The sequence below is a fragment of the Beta vulgaris genome, chromosome 6 (genome assembly GCF_026745355.1).
Source record: "Beta vulgaris subsp. vulgaris cultivar EL10 chromosome 6, EL10.2, whole genome shotgun sequence".
In the NCBI taxonomy this organism is placed as follows: domain Eukaryota; kingdom Viridiplantae; phylum Streptophyta; class Magnoliopsida; order Caryophyllales; family Amaranthaceae; genus Beta; species Beta vulgaris.
In genome coordinates, this window is record NC_079207.1 from 57,934,813 (window position 1) to 57,949,753 (window position 14,941).

General features: G+C 38.2%; 1 long non-coding RNA gene across 1 annotated transcript; it reads right to left on the bottom strand.

Annotated features, from left to right (window-relative positions):
• Nucleotides 1–6,060: 6,060 nt before the first annotated feature.
• Nucleotides 6,061–7,060, bottom strand: LOC125499107 (uncharacterized). The gene is made up of 2 exons (XR_007275823.2): nt 6,478–7,060; nt 6,061–6,349 (listed from the first exon to the last, which is right to left on the bottom strand). It is a non-coding gene; the product is annotated as an uncharacterized LOC125499107 (long non-coding RNA).
• Nucleotides 7,061–14,941: the final 7,881 nt, after the last annotated feature.

Genomic DNA, 14,941 nt, shown 5'->3' on the forward strand with positions numbered 1-14,941 from the left:
AAAAGGCCCAGGGCCCAGTAGCTATTTGTAATTCTCTTTCTGTTATTTTGGGACCAACAACACAGTTGTCATTTAGCTTATTTTGTCCTTTAGCTAGCTAGGTCAGTTGTATGAGAGTGTGTACACACCATATATATGTACTGTTGAATGAATGAATGACACAAGCCTTTTTGCTGAATCTCACAACTTTCCTAAAGAATTCTCCTGGTAGCGCCGTTGCTGCTACTCAACACAGGTTACCAGCGAGTAGGGGGACAATGGTCGGAGTTTCGACAAGCGAAGATAGTGGTGGTGAGGTGGCGGTGTTGTCGGGGGCCGGGAGGGGTTCAATGAGCAGCGAAGGAGAGAAAAAAAGGGAAGGGCTATAAAGGGGGTGACGTGGTTACTAGCGGCCTGGCTTGCCGGTTGTGGCAGGGATGCTGCGTTGTAGCAGCGTGAGAGAGGGAGGCAGGGGCGAGAGAGAGAAGGAAAAATAGGGGAGGAGAAGGTAGGGCTGGCCCTGAACAAGGGCAAGCGGCCGGGGAGCCTGCCCAGGGCTCCTAAATCTTTGAAATAAGAACTTTGCTTAGCGCATAGTTTCAAAGATACTACTCCCTCCGTTTCATATTAATCTACACACTTTGACATTTTACACTGTTCACAAATTTCACTTTGACCATCATTTGTGATCTATAAGCGGATGAAAATATAGTCATGTGTGATCTTGTTAGATTCATCATAACATGTATTTTATTAATATGTACTTTTTATAATTTTTACAAATACAAAACTAAAGATATATGTCCTCAAAATTTTGCATTGACATGTGTGAAAAGTGTAAGTGTGTAGATTAAATTGAAACGGAGGGAGTAGTTTGGGGAGATGGTATCTTTTGTTGTATCAATGTGATGGTGTTAAGAGCTCATGGGTTTAATTCCAAGGCATGACAATTCTTTGCTTTCATAAAATTTTTGCTTCATTACTTTATTTTTATTTTATTTTTTTTTGCAATTTTTTTTGCTTTCATAAAATTCTTTGCTTTCATAAAACTCTTCTTTTCTTACACTTAGACGTGTGAGATGTGAGGTATAGATAATGAAATTTGCTGGTGAATGTAGACGGCATAATGGGTATCAAAAGAAGTAATAAGAGGGGTGTTTAAGGTTAGCAATATGTGGGTTTGATGGCACTTAAGGAAGAATTATGAGGGGGCTTGAATGAGGGGGGTACAACATGAGTTACATACTCCCTCCGTTCCTTTGAGTTCTTTACGCTTTCCGTAAAGGGTGTTCCTTTTTGTTCTTTACACTTAAAATCTTTCCCTAAATAACTCAAATTATTGGCAAAATTGCCCTTAAGATTAAAGCTGTTTCAGAAAAAATAAATCAATATTTACTGAATTGCCCCTATTTTTTTCTCGATTTCCATTCCATGAATCTGATGACCTTTGCCCTACTTAATGCATTTGTACAGTAAAGAAGAAAGTGTTCTTTGTGTTGTTTGCATTTCCCATCCGTGTACTTTGTTCCTATTGGTTTAAAAAAAACAATAAAGGTTTCCTATTGGTCAATATGGTTTTGCAAGGATTGAAGCCCTATTCTATCAAAGCATTTAGTTTACTGTTTTTTTGCATTTAATGCAGTTTGTTTTTCCTAAGTTCATGATAATTTACTGATTTAGTTAACCAACATTAGTCATTTAATAGAATCTTATTCCACTACCTACACTCCTTAATCACGTGCATGATACCAAACGTAAAAAACTCAAGGGATCCGAGGGAGTAGCTTATAATAAGTTGGCCAAGACTTTTCAAATCCCTCTCACTAATCATAATTTGCGTCCCCTATAAGGTTTAGTATGGCGCGTGCAAAGTTCATACACTAGTCGTCTGCGAAATTGTTTAACGCTTATTATTAAAATCATACGCTATTATTTTATATATAAAAATTACTTATCGTAATGTAATATACATATGCACATCATAACCATATACATTTTGTAATTCAAGCATGTGTATACATATCACATACTTAAACATTTTCCGATTTATACATGGACTATAAAAATTGAAATAACAAAGCAATTGATAAAACTACTCACTCATAATTGAAATAACAAAGTAATTGATAAATAAATTTAATAATAATAAAGGAAAAGAGGAGATTAGAAAAACTTAGTCTTTACTTGAATGGATCAAACTTGTAGAATTCAAGATTCAATAATGGAGTTTTCTCTCAAAAGCTCTCTAAAAATGAATAATAAAACCTAAGTGTCGAAATAAAATTACTAATAAAACCTAAATATATTTATAGTTTCCTAAAATTAAAACCAAGTTAAAAATAATTCCGACGGAAGAGCAGGTCGACATGGACGTGTCAATAGTGACACAGACGTGTCGACTTGATATTACAAAAACAGTAGCTAAAAGTAGTGTTTTTGTCTGCGAAAAATTGAAGCAACATGAACGTGTCACATACGACACAAGACGTGTCGCCCTGAAATACTGACGACGTAAGCTTCTGACACGGGTGTGTCACCTTGAAGGCAGATTACTAGTAACTTATAGCGAAATGAGACGAATGTGTCAGTAGTGACACGCCTGTGTTGACCTGCTCCAGCCTATTCATATCAACGCCATCACCATGTCAATGTCATCACCAACTCGCCACAAGTTATTCAATATGTTTGATTAACCTGTAAATTAAATCAAACACCACAAAATACCTCGTGAAGTAACATGGAACAAAAAGGGCTAAAAAAAATGCAAGAGTTAGTTCTAAATGCTCTAAACTAAGCTAAATTAGACTTAGAAATGCACCTAAAATATGAACTATTATTAACTTATCGAACTCCCCCAAACTATATAAATACTTGTCCTCAAGAATTCCATCGTGAAACATAGGGAAAAGTAAGACAAAGCTCTTCAAGCACACAAGCAACAAGGTTTTTAAATCAATCTTCAATGTTAAAATGGAACCATGGAGGGAATAAGCACAAAACTATTCAATCCAAGTCCCGAATCTCATACTTGTGACTTGACAACCAAACTTACGGCTTTGCTCCCCCAAGCTTGCCTTAGCCATACATGATAACCCTCACTCTAGTCGTGCACACAACACTCATGTGTATAAAAGGGTCAAATAATCGCTCAAAGCTCCATTCCATTGACTATATCCTACCATAAGGTTGCATATCTTCTCACTCTCCACCGCTACGGGACTACGTTATATGCAAAGAGTCATGAGGGCTTTATATAGGTTGTAATGATGGCTCAAGGTATGGGTGTGGAAATTTCTAGAAAAGTGGTGCTCAAAAGGGGAAAGTGGAGCTTTTTTTTTTTCTTTTTTCAAACAGCCTTGACAACAATTACCAAACCTCAAACACACATTTTAATTTCACTTCAATTTTTTTTTTGCAAATTAGCAACTTCATAACTCCTCAATTATAAACTGCAATTTCCTTTTATTACGCACTAAAGACATAAATCACAATCTTTTTTTTTTCTTTTGTTTACTCTTTTTTTTCAATTAAGGATCTAACAAATCATCTACAAGAGGAAATCAATAGGAGTTTCAAAGAAAGTACCTATGAGGAGGTGAACTCGATATAATCAAACACCACAAAATATCTCCAATGTCACATTTAAGTTCATCAACATAGCTTCACAATCCCCTAGGTAGGACAAGATAAAGGGCTAAAGATGTAGTTAATACAAGAAACAGGCCAGGGTCAGAGGGGTGACAGAATTGGAGTAATCAATGTAGGTGGCAATTGGTTATGTAGCTCAGAAATAACAATTGCCTTAATCATATTCAATGCATAAACAAGTCAATGCGGTCTCAAGGAATACCAATGCAAGTTCTAGAGAATAATAACCAAGGAAGAGCATCACACATGAAAAGAAAGACTAAAAAGATGTTAGTCCATTAGGCTCAAATAACCTCAGTAGGTAGATTTTTGGCTAACAAGTATAGTCAAGTCGCCCTTGGGAGGATCAAACCGTCTTACCACAAACCATTCAAGTCACAACGAGTAAGGATAGATAAAAAATAGTTCAGAGTTATTCAAATCATGCTTAGACTTCACATAGAGATGATCATAGAACCCAACTTAGTGTGTACTATTTGCAGAGATCAATCCTAAATGCAACCTAAAATGCAAAAAGCTAAAGCCTATAATGTACAAGAGATGAAGAGTAGAGGACCTCCCCCAAGCTAGCATGTCACAATGTCCGCAATGTGACACGGAAAGGGGAGAAACAAAACTCAAGGTGGTGGAGGAGGAAAGGTACCAGAACTACTAGGAAGTCATCCAGCATGGCGTGTCCAACTCGGGAAATTAGAACAGAAACCCTGGAACTCATAGACCATCGTAGCATAGCTACCCTGCAGAGACTGAAGATGGGCATCAATAGCATGGTTAGACTTAGCAAAGTGTTGGACATCATACCTGAGAGACTGTACCTCTAAGCGTAGATCACCAAAACCACTCTGCAGAGAGGCTAATTGCTGCACCACATAAGAGGAGGACGAGGATGGAACATCAACAGAAGTGGGGGTGGCGGCACCCGGATCCTCATCCATGGGATCTCCATGAGAATCGGCACCGGGTTGCCACTCAAAGTTGGGCTGGAAGATCCAGTTCTCCGGGAGGTAAATCACAGTCACCTGGGGTTAGGAAGATATGCATATGGTCGCTGACCGACCAACCAAACATACCCAGAGGCGTTATCCTGCTCGGTTATCCAATGCATAGCGTGGAGAGAGCGTAAGTTGAAACACGTCTCTCCGGGTACAACTGTCAAGTTAGAAAGATCATAGCCAAGATATATATCAAGGGTAGAAATCAAACCCGCAATGGTAATCTACCCATTACCCTTTCTTACATCATCCAAATTGTCCATGAGCTACATAGAGGGAACAAGGCGGCAATCCCCCTGAGTCATATGCCATAGGAAATATAGTTCCCTCAAATAAACAACCCCAGAACTTTCCCCGTAGCAAACAATGGACTAGCAAGTAGTCGATGAACATAACGAAATCTCGGGTTGATAATACCGGTGGCCTTATAAGACCAGGGTAATAGTGAACTGGGATATAAGAAGGTGCCAGAAATGTCATAAATTGAACTGGCGAGAGTAGGAGTGATGGGGACCGATTTGGCCACCTCTAGGAAAACCAAAACCCTCGGAGACTTGCTTAGTAGAAAGAGTATATGGATTGCCCATCATTTAGAGATAAAGCTTCCGCGGGGACTTATATTTACCTCTACCCACATGCAATATAGAAAAGAACTCATAGGTCAGACAAGCATAGGTCGAGGCATGAAGATTTAGCCAATTCTCCCAATTCATGGAGTGAAATAATTGGCGGACATCATTCTCAATAACTAAGTTGGCGACCGCGGTCGAGTCAGAGAATCTGGTAAGCCTAAGGTGGCGGTGCAAGTTGCGCATGTAGTTTTGCATGTGATCCGGGTTGGTGAAGGTTATACCATCAGTCTCAACAATGGGGGGAGCCAAGGGAGGTGGAGGAGGCGGTAAGGAGCGGTTACGAAAATTTATGGTGGAAGTGTTTCGAGGTTTGTTTCTCCTAGGTTTAGGACCCTTGATTAAACAAGCAATATGCAAGCAAAGGGTGTAAAAACAAACCAACCACATAAAAACAACTAAGTCACAAGAGCACCACCAAGTTTAGGAGTAAACCACAAGTAACACCCACTAGAAAATCACTAAGATCACCAAAGAGAAAGTCACAATTATTTTTACCTCGTGTGCTCTTTGTAGTTGTCATAACTTAGCATTATTCACTAGTGGAAAAATAAGGAAGGGCTGCGCTGAAAAAGGCCCTTAGGGCTGCGCTTTTTGACAGCAGCCCTTTCAATAGCAGCCCTTCACTTTTTAAGTAGGGCTGCGCTTAATGAAGGGCTGCGCTTTTACCTAAAAAGCGCAGCCCTTTTAAGCATGAAGGGCTGCGCTTTTTGCTAAAAGCGCAGCCCTTTTGACCCAAAAAAAAAAAAAAATTTGTTTTTTTTTTGCATTTTTTATGTCAAATTGACCCAAAATCACAAAAACAAATACTTCAATAACAAATGAATATATTATATTCAGTAAATATTATAATTAAACAAATAAATTACAAAAAGAAAAATTAAGATATATATAAACGAAACCAAACAACAATAAATCTGCAAACTTTGCACAACATGTCTAGATTGCAAGTTCTCCAGAGACAAATAAGTAAAAAAAATTATACATCGTTGCTGAATGAGGTACTTGATGTTGCTGTATTTTGACCAATCTGAATATAGTTGATTGTTGTGCTTCAAACTACATATGAGTCACACACAAAAACAGCAGCTATGCTGCAGCCTGCAAATTTGGATGGGAAATGTTCACGGGAAAATAAAAGCACAAAAACGATAGAATTTTTTATCGAAAGGAATCAAAAGAGACAGTAAGCAGAGGTGATAGACTTTTTTTTGCTTGGTCACACATACCTGGGGAGATGGATTTTTGAGGGGTTGATGAAGAAGAACAAAAAAGATAAAATTCGAAGAACAGTCGAGTCTCTTATCTCATAACAGAAACGATGAAGAAATTCGAACAAAAACGAAAACGAAAAATTCTATCACCTCTGATTCGAACAAAAACGAAAACGAAAAACGAAAAAATTCGAACAAAAACGAAAACGAAAAATTCGAACAAATTCGAATAAAAACCCCGAGATTCAACAATAAAAATTTTTCCTTTTTTTGCTTTTACCTTTTCCATCTCTCTCTTCACTAAAAAAAAAAACGAAAAAAAAAAACAGATCTCAAAAATTCGAAGAACAGTCGAGTCTTCGATATGAACATAGCACGGTTGATGAAGAAGAAATCTTGAGTAGGAGAGAGAAATGAGTGGAAAGGATCCATCATTCAAACCCTAAATTCCCCATTTTCGTTTCCAGATCCATCGATCTTCAACGATAATTTTGTCGATTCATTTGCGAATTATGGAGTTAAATCTTTTCGCAGGCGATTTTCTCAACTTTTTGAGGTTTGATATTGGGAAAAGTGTATGAAAACAACTAACACAGGCCATGGGAGAATCTGTGAAGTAAAAAAGGAGAGGAAAAGGGAGAAATTGAGTGAAGGGAGGAGAGAGAATGTGAGAGAGGAAGGACTGAGGAGAGACGGGAAAAATAAAACCCTAGCGCGCGCTCTTAATTTTAAGCCCAGTGCACTTCTTTTCAAAATAAAATTAAAAAAAGGCCCATGAAGGGCTGCGCTTGTCCCAAAAAACGCAGCCCTACTTAGTTGGAAGGGCTGCGTTTTTTTAACAAGCGCAGCCCTTCTGAATGTAAGAAGGGCTGCGCTTTTAGAAAAAGCGCAGCCCTACTAAGTGAAGGGCTGCGCTTGTTAAAAAGGCGCAGCGCTTCTGTTATGTAGGGCTGCGCTTTTGTAGAAAAGCGCAGCCTTTCACTAGTAGGGCTGCGCTTTTAGAAAAAGCGCAGCCCTTTCTGCGCAGCCCTTCCTTTTTTTTCTCCTAGTGATTATTAGTTCAACACCTTTTTCATCATTGTTTGTTACTTGTTTAGTTAAATTGAGTCGAGATTTTCTAGCGTTGGATACCGTTTTTCTCTATGGATTCGACCTTTACTTGCCCTGCTACATAGTTAGGAGGTTAGTTAGGAAATTATTTTTGTTAAGTGCGCGACACACCTATCTTCAAAGATATATATTTTTCAATTTTTTTGATGCCTTGGAATTTGGTCGGCCTGATGGTATCCAAATGCCACTATGTCGGGAGTCATTTGGACACAATGAAAAGACAATGACCGTATGACGGTGGCCATGATCCCTAATACAATGTTAACAGGAGGGAAATATACCTCGATATAAAGGAGAAGTTTGTACACCCAAGACCTACTCCTATCAAGACGTCAAGCTATCGGAAAAATATGAAGTTATGGTGCAAATAACATCGCGAACGTGGTCATACGACTAAAGATTGCAGGGAATTGAAAAAAGCCTAGGACAAACTGGCCGAGGAAGGAAAATTGAATAGGTATCTCAAGAAGCCTATAGGCGATCATCGACCAGAGAAAAAGAGAGAGAGAGCATGAATCGAAAAACAAAGAAACCGAAGGGTATGCCGGAGTCATAGCGGGGGGCATTGCCTCAGGAGGCCTAACGGTACGATCGAGGAAGAAACGTCTATATCACCTGAAGGATGCAAAAGTGTTAAAGAAACAGGACACCCCTACCATTAGTGTCCGGAGAAAGCCCTAAGCAAATCAAAACCCCGCACGATGACCCGCTGGTCATCGAATTAAAGGTGGTCAACCATCGTGTCGATCGATAACTGATTGATAATGGGAGCTTGACTGACATAATCATGTGAAAATGCCTCTAAAAGCTAAAGTACAAGAGGATGGAAATTTAAGGCATCGACCAACCATTAGTCGGCTTCAAGGACAATCTATACATTACACCCCCTCGGACATATCATGCTGCCTAACCGGTTTGGTAAGAAAGGGAAGGGAGGATGCTTCCTAGTGCACTTCTTTGTAGTCGACAAAGAACTACCATACAACATCATCATTAGCAGGTCGACGCTAAAAAAAATCAAGGTTGCCATCTCGACATACCAACTCTTGTTGCAGTTCGAGGCAGATGATGAAACGGTCGGCAACATACTTGGTGATCAAAAATGAGCAAGACAATGCTATGTAAATAGCTTGAGCAATTAGAGTAAGGAGCTTGTCGAGCCATCTGGTCGAGGAGGAAGAAGATGTAGCCCTCGGACCAGATCCTAACCCGACGGTCCGGGTAGGGAAAATCCTTAACCAAAACATAATGGAGAAAATAATCCAAGTCCTTCAAGAGTACAAAGATGTTCTTTTTTCCTTTTCCACTGTTGAAATGCCAAGGATAGATCCCTCGATCACGCAACATCACGTAAACATCAAGAAGGAGTACGGAGTGATCAAACAAAAGATGAGGAGCAGGGGCTCGAGAGAACAAGGACGTTGCTGAAGAGATAAAGAAGGTGATGTGTTGTCAATGAATGCCAATACACGGAGTGGCTATCTAACGTCATACTGGTAACACTAGTAGAATAATTGCTTATTGTTGCGGTGGTATTGCGGCAGTTTTACCCATATGCAACAATATATATCACGTAAAAAGAAAGATATAAGATATAATAAAGATATTGCTTCGATTTTGGCCTAATCGTAGCAATAATAGAAAAAATTTTGAAAAAAATTGAATATTTGACCAGACATATTGCTGCGGTTCTTACAAGAACCGCATCAATATTATTTAAAAGTACTAAAAAAAATTAGGGTTTTGCACTAACTCAAGGGCCAAGGCTTATACGCCTTCTCAAGCCCGCCTCTCTCATCCTTCATTTATTTCCTTCTCTCTCATCAAGCACGCCTCTCTCACCAGTCATCCCTTCTCTCTCCTCAAGCACGCCTCTCAACACTCATTCTCTCTCCTCCCATCGTCCGATCTCTCTCGTCTAGTCTCGCCTCTCCCATCTCCTCTCTTATCCGGACTCTTCTCTCTCATCTACTCTTCCTACCCTCTTCTTGTCTCTCGCCTCTCTAAGAGTGTCTCAGCAAGAACCACCCGCCTCATCGTGCGACCACACGAATCGGTTGTTGTTCATCGTTCAACAACAGACGAATCGCCTCTGACCAGGACGAGTGTTGCCATCACCAACGAACTCATCGATGGTAAAAGATCGAAAGGTCGAAGCAATCAAACGACGGGGAAGCATCTGACCACGAAGAGTTTTACTATTTTCTTCTTTTGTAATTATCATGTATGATGTTTGGATGGTGTTACAATTTTTTTCTGTTTTTTTTTTCATTTTTTAACTCGAATACAACAAATCTAGAAATTTGGCGGCGAACACTTTAGCGCACTTTTTATTTCCCTTTTTTCAGTTTTTTTTTTTCGTTTTTTAGGTCTGCATTTGGCGACGATTTTTTTTGTTATTTCATATTCTTTCTTTTGGTCTTTTAGTTATTTATTTGGATGATAAGTTATCGATTCATTTACATTTTTTGATAATATTTTCTAGACACTGAAAATTTTCCACTTTGTTGTTGATTATTAGATGTCATTTCATCTTTCGTCCATCTCTGAATTTGGTGGATAGTGAATGGATTAATTCTCTGGCTTTAATATTTAAAATTTGATTGTAAAATACAAATAATTTTTTTTTAGCTGTACCAGTAAATATTGCTGCGATTTTAGCCAACAACCGCAATAATATGCATATTTCCCATTATTAAATATAGTATATTGCTGCCCTAGGAACAGCAGCAATATCCTTTCTTATTCTGATATAAAATACATATATTGCTGCGGTTTTACCCAAAAACCGCATCAATATCTTTCAATATTAATGTGATTAAAAATCGCAGCAATATATTATTTACCTATTGTTGCACCCTTAATTGTTGCACGGCCAAAACCACCGCAATAGGTCAATGAATGACCGCAACAATAAGCCTTTATTCTACTAGTGTAAAGAAGCGAAATGGGTTCTGGAGAAAGTGCGTCGATTTTATAGATTTGAACAAGGCATGCCCGAATGACGACTTCCCCATTCCCAAGATAGATAAATTGGTAGATTCGACAGCTGGCCACATCCTATTCAGCTTTATGGATGTCAATGCTAGGTAAACAAGATGTTCAAAAATCAACTCGGCAGGAACGTCGAAGTATATGTTGACAACATGATCGTCAAAAACAAGTTCATCGAACCATATGCTATTGACCTGAAACCCTAGGAACATTGAGGAGGTATAATATGAAGTTAAACCCAAAGAAATGCATCTTCGGCGTCAAGGGAGCAAAATACCTCGGTTTCATGGTCGATGAAAGGGGAATAGAGGCTAATCCGGATAAAGTTGAGGCCATCATTAACATGAAGTCCCGTCGTACAGTCAAAGAGGTCCAGCGGTTGACCGGATGTGTGGCAGCCTTGGGACGTTTGTGTCCCGCTCTATGGACAAGAGCCTACATTTCATTAAAACTATGAAACAACCCTGTTTCGAATGGGGTGCGGAAGCATAAATGACGTTTCAAGAGCTGAAACTACATCTATCGGCTTTCCCCAAGTTTTTATAATGCTTGCCGGAAGAAACCCTGTACATCTACTTCGCTGTGTATGAATACACATTAAGCGTCGTCTTAGTAGCCCAACGGGGAAAACAATAGCATCTAGTGTACTATGTTAGTCACGTATTTCGAGAGGCAGAGCGCATGTATCTAGCCTTGGAGAAAATGATATTTCATTTGCCTTAGTTATGGCTAGCAGAAAGTTGAAGCCAAATTTTCAAGCTCATCCAATAAAAGTGATTACGATTTACCCCTTGAGGAAGTTAATCGAAAGCAAAAATGGCTCTACTCGAGTCATAGAATGGGCCAACCATATCATACTTCGACCTAGAATACAAACCCCGAAGGGCCATAAAAGCTCTGACCTCGGTCGATTTTATTGTTGAGTGTCCAATAGAAGCAGATGCAACCACCATAACCAGGACATGGCAACTCTTTGTAGATAGTTCTTCTTCGAAAGTTGGTTGCGGAGCATGCCTCTTGATTATTGATCCTCTCAACAACGTAATGGAGTACTCAATAAATTTTGATTTTGCTGCCCGGAACAATGAAGCCGAATATGAGGCCTTGCTCCTTGGACTGAAACTTTACGTATCGAATGGGGCTAACGAGATCGTGGTAACAATATACTCGCAATTAGTTGTGCCGCACGTCTAAGGAGATTTCAAAGGCAAGAGGACATCATGAAGATGTACCTCAACAAGTTTAAACAACAACAAGCTTTGCTAAGTTCTCGATTAAGCATATTCCCATATCTGAAAAGCAACAGGCAGACGCCCTGTCTCGGATTGCGAGTTCACCTGCTGGGTTAACCCCTCGAACTATCACATGGGAGGTGCTCTACAAACCTAGCATCAATCGGGATGTCTTTACTTGCCATTTGGATGAATAGAATGAATGTAAGAGAGATATCTTTAACTACCTCAAAAATGGCAGGCTGCTAGAGAATGAAAAATAAGCTGAAAGGTTGAAACGGTCAGTCGATAATTCCTCAGCCCCTTTAAAATGACCTTGTGATCGATATGGCATCCGAACAAGATTTCTAACGGTCAGTCGAACATAGACTAATGGGTAAGATAAAGCTGCAAACAAGGTCATTTTAAAGGGGCTGAAGAACATGCTCGACAGACCTAAAGGATCATGGGTCGAGAACTTGCCTGACATACTTTGGTCAGCTTAAACAATAGTCAAAGAAGCTACAGGCAATACACCATTTTACTTGGTATATGGAAGTGAGGCTCTACTGCCAATCAAACTTGATATCCCCTCACCATTCACCAAGGATAAATTTCTACAACTACGACCAGAACGAAGAAAAAAGGCTGTTAACCTCGACTTACTGCTAGAAACAAGGGAAAATGCCTTGCTGGAGTTGATATCACAAAAGCAGAGGATGATGAGGATATTTAACACGAAACTTCGAGAAAGTATGTTTAGTAGGAGACTTGGTGCTTCAAAAAAATTGAAGCGACAGGCAGAAAGACAGACCGCAACAAATTAAGTCCCAATTGTGAGAGACCTTATCAAGTAACTGAAATAGTTCGACCTGGAACATTCAGACTTGTTAACATGGATGGGGATCCATTGGCTCACCCATGGAACGTCGATAATCTCATAATACATCACAACAGATTTTACAGGCTAATCACTACTACAAAACAGGCTTAGGAAACCGGTTGAAAAGGGCATGAGAGAACCCCGATTACAACCTGTTTCCATCTCACAGGTGTCCTAGGTTAGGAGATCGGCCATGATGCCCGATTTCTTTTTTTTATTTGAGAGACCAGTTGATAGCTAAAACCAATCTCTTAGCTAAGCTTACATATAATATATAAAGAGGTTAGAAAACCAGTTTTCATTTAAAACCAGTCTTCTTAAGTTACCCTCTGAAACCAATTATTGACCATAACCAGTTTCTTAGATTTATTATACGTTTTTTTTATTAGAATACGATATACATACGTTATCCTGTAACTACTCATGTATTTTCGGCTCCTTGTATATACACTATTTTTTCATGAAACAATATATAAATAGTGAGAAAAATATTATTGAACAAAATTTCTTGCTTGCTCTATTCAGCATGTCAAAAAGAAATATTTGCTACATTTAATTTATATCGAAAATAATTTCTCTCAATTCATCAATTTCTTCCAATATCTTGAAAATAAAGTTTCTATAATCTTATGATAACTAATAAACCAAAATTCTACAAAAATCCAATATATGTATACTTCAAATTTGAAGGTCAACACTGAGTAAGTAGATGCGACACCATCCCGCAATTTTTCAGTCATCTTTGATCTAGTAACACCAGGAAAAACCATGCTAATGGGTTATCAAATAAACTCACTTGGCATCGGTGGCTGCAAAAATACTCTGTCCGTGTAAAAATTGAAAACGGATAAAAAGGAGTGCACTAACATACTCTATCCCTCAGTAATCTTCACATCTTGGGATGGTACAAAGACCATAAATTAGTTAAGTGGGTAGATAAAAATAAAAAAAGGTACGCGAAAGCAAGTACAGTGACAGAAAAGTAAAGACAAATGAACATTATTTTGTTATAACCCAAAATGGAAGATTTATTGAAGACAGAGAAACTATTATTTGGAATAAGAATTTCTGTAAAGCAAGCACACTTACCAATGAAAGACCAACTCTTGAGCCACACCTTCAAAATTGAACTTTTCTCCACCTATTCTGTCTGGGTTTTCTGAAAGGTAGCATGTCATGTTGCACATAATAGATAAGTTCAAGTCATCCTCAAATATTGTATCATGTGAGCACATTGAGGCAAAGATGGCAAATGACTCGATAACAAAAACTGCAGTAAACCAAAAAGAAGACCAGAAATATATAGAAGTAGAAGAAAGTATGTCCACTAAAATACATCCTTGATGCACGGCCATAAAAAAAGGAACGACCTATTCAAAATAGTAGTATATATTTATGGAACTTACCAATAAATTGATAATTCAACTCCTCATCATATTTTTGTTGCAACTTATTTCGCTTCCTTGCAATGCTCGTAAGGCTTGTAGCTTGTCTATCTATTTGGTTTAGCATAAAACATATCGAAACTTAGCACCTTTTGTTTTGGGTGGGTGCTTAAACCTCTATTAAGTAGAACGACCTTCTGGAAATATAATTGAGCACTTATGCAAAGCAGAACCCTCAAAACCAGTAGTTTGTTTTCCAATAGTAGTAGACATCTATAGGCCAAATGGGGATAATTACTAATCTAAAATTTGATCCTAGCAATATATTTGAGAGGGAAGAACATTTTGTGGAATAATACTGAATGCCAAAAACTAATTAACAGAATTTGAATATAGGAGTTTGACATATTATTAACAAAATTTATCAAGATAGTAATCATTGTGGTTATTAATTTACCAATCCGACTTGTGTGGACCCGGTTCACACTAAAAATAGTGTGGACCAGGCCTAGGCACGTGAACATAACACACACTATATCACTTTAACATACACTATATCATTGTAACATACACTATATCACTTTGACACACACTAAATCACTTTAACATACACTATATCACTGTAACATACACTATATCATTTTAACACACACTATATCACTTTAACATACACTATATCATTTTAACATACACTATATCATTATGATATACACTATATCACTTTAACATACACTATATCACTTTAACATACACCATAACATACACTATATCATTTTAATATACACTATATCAGTTTAACATACATTATATCATTTTAACATATACACTATATATCATTTTAATAAAAACTATATCATTTTAACATACACTATATCATTTTAACATACACTATATCA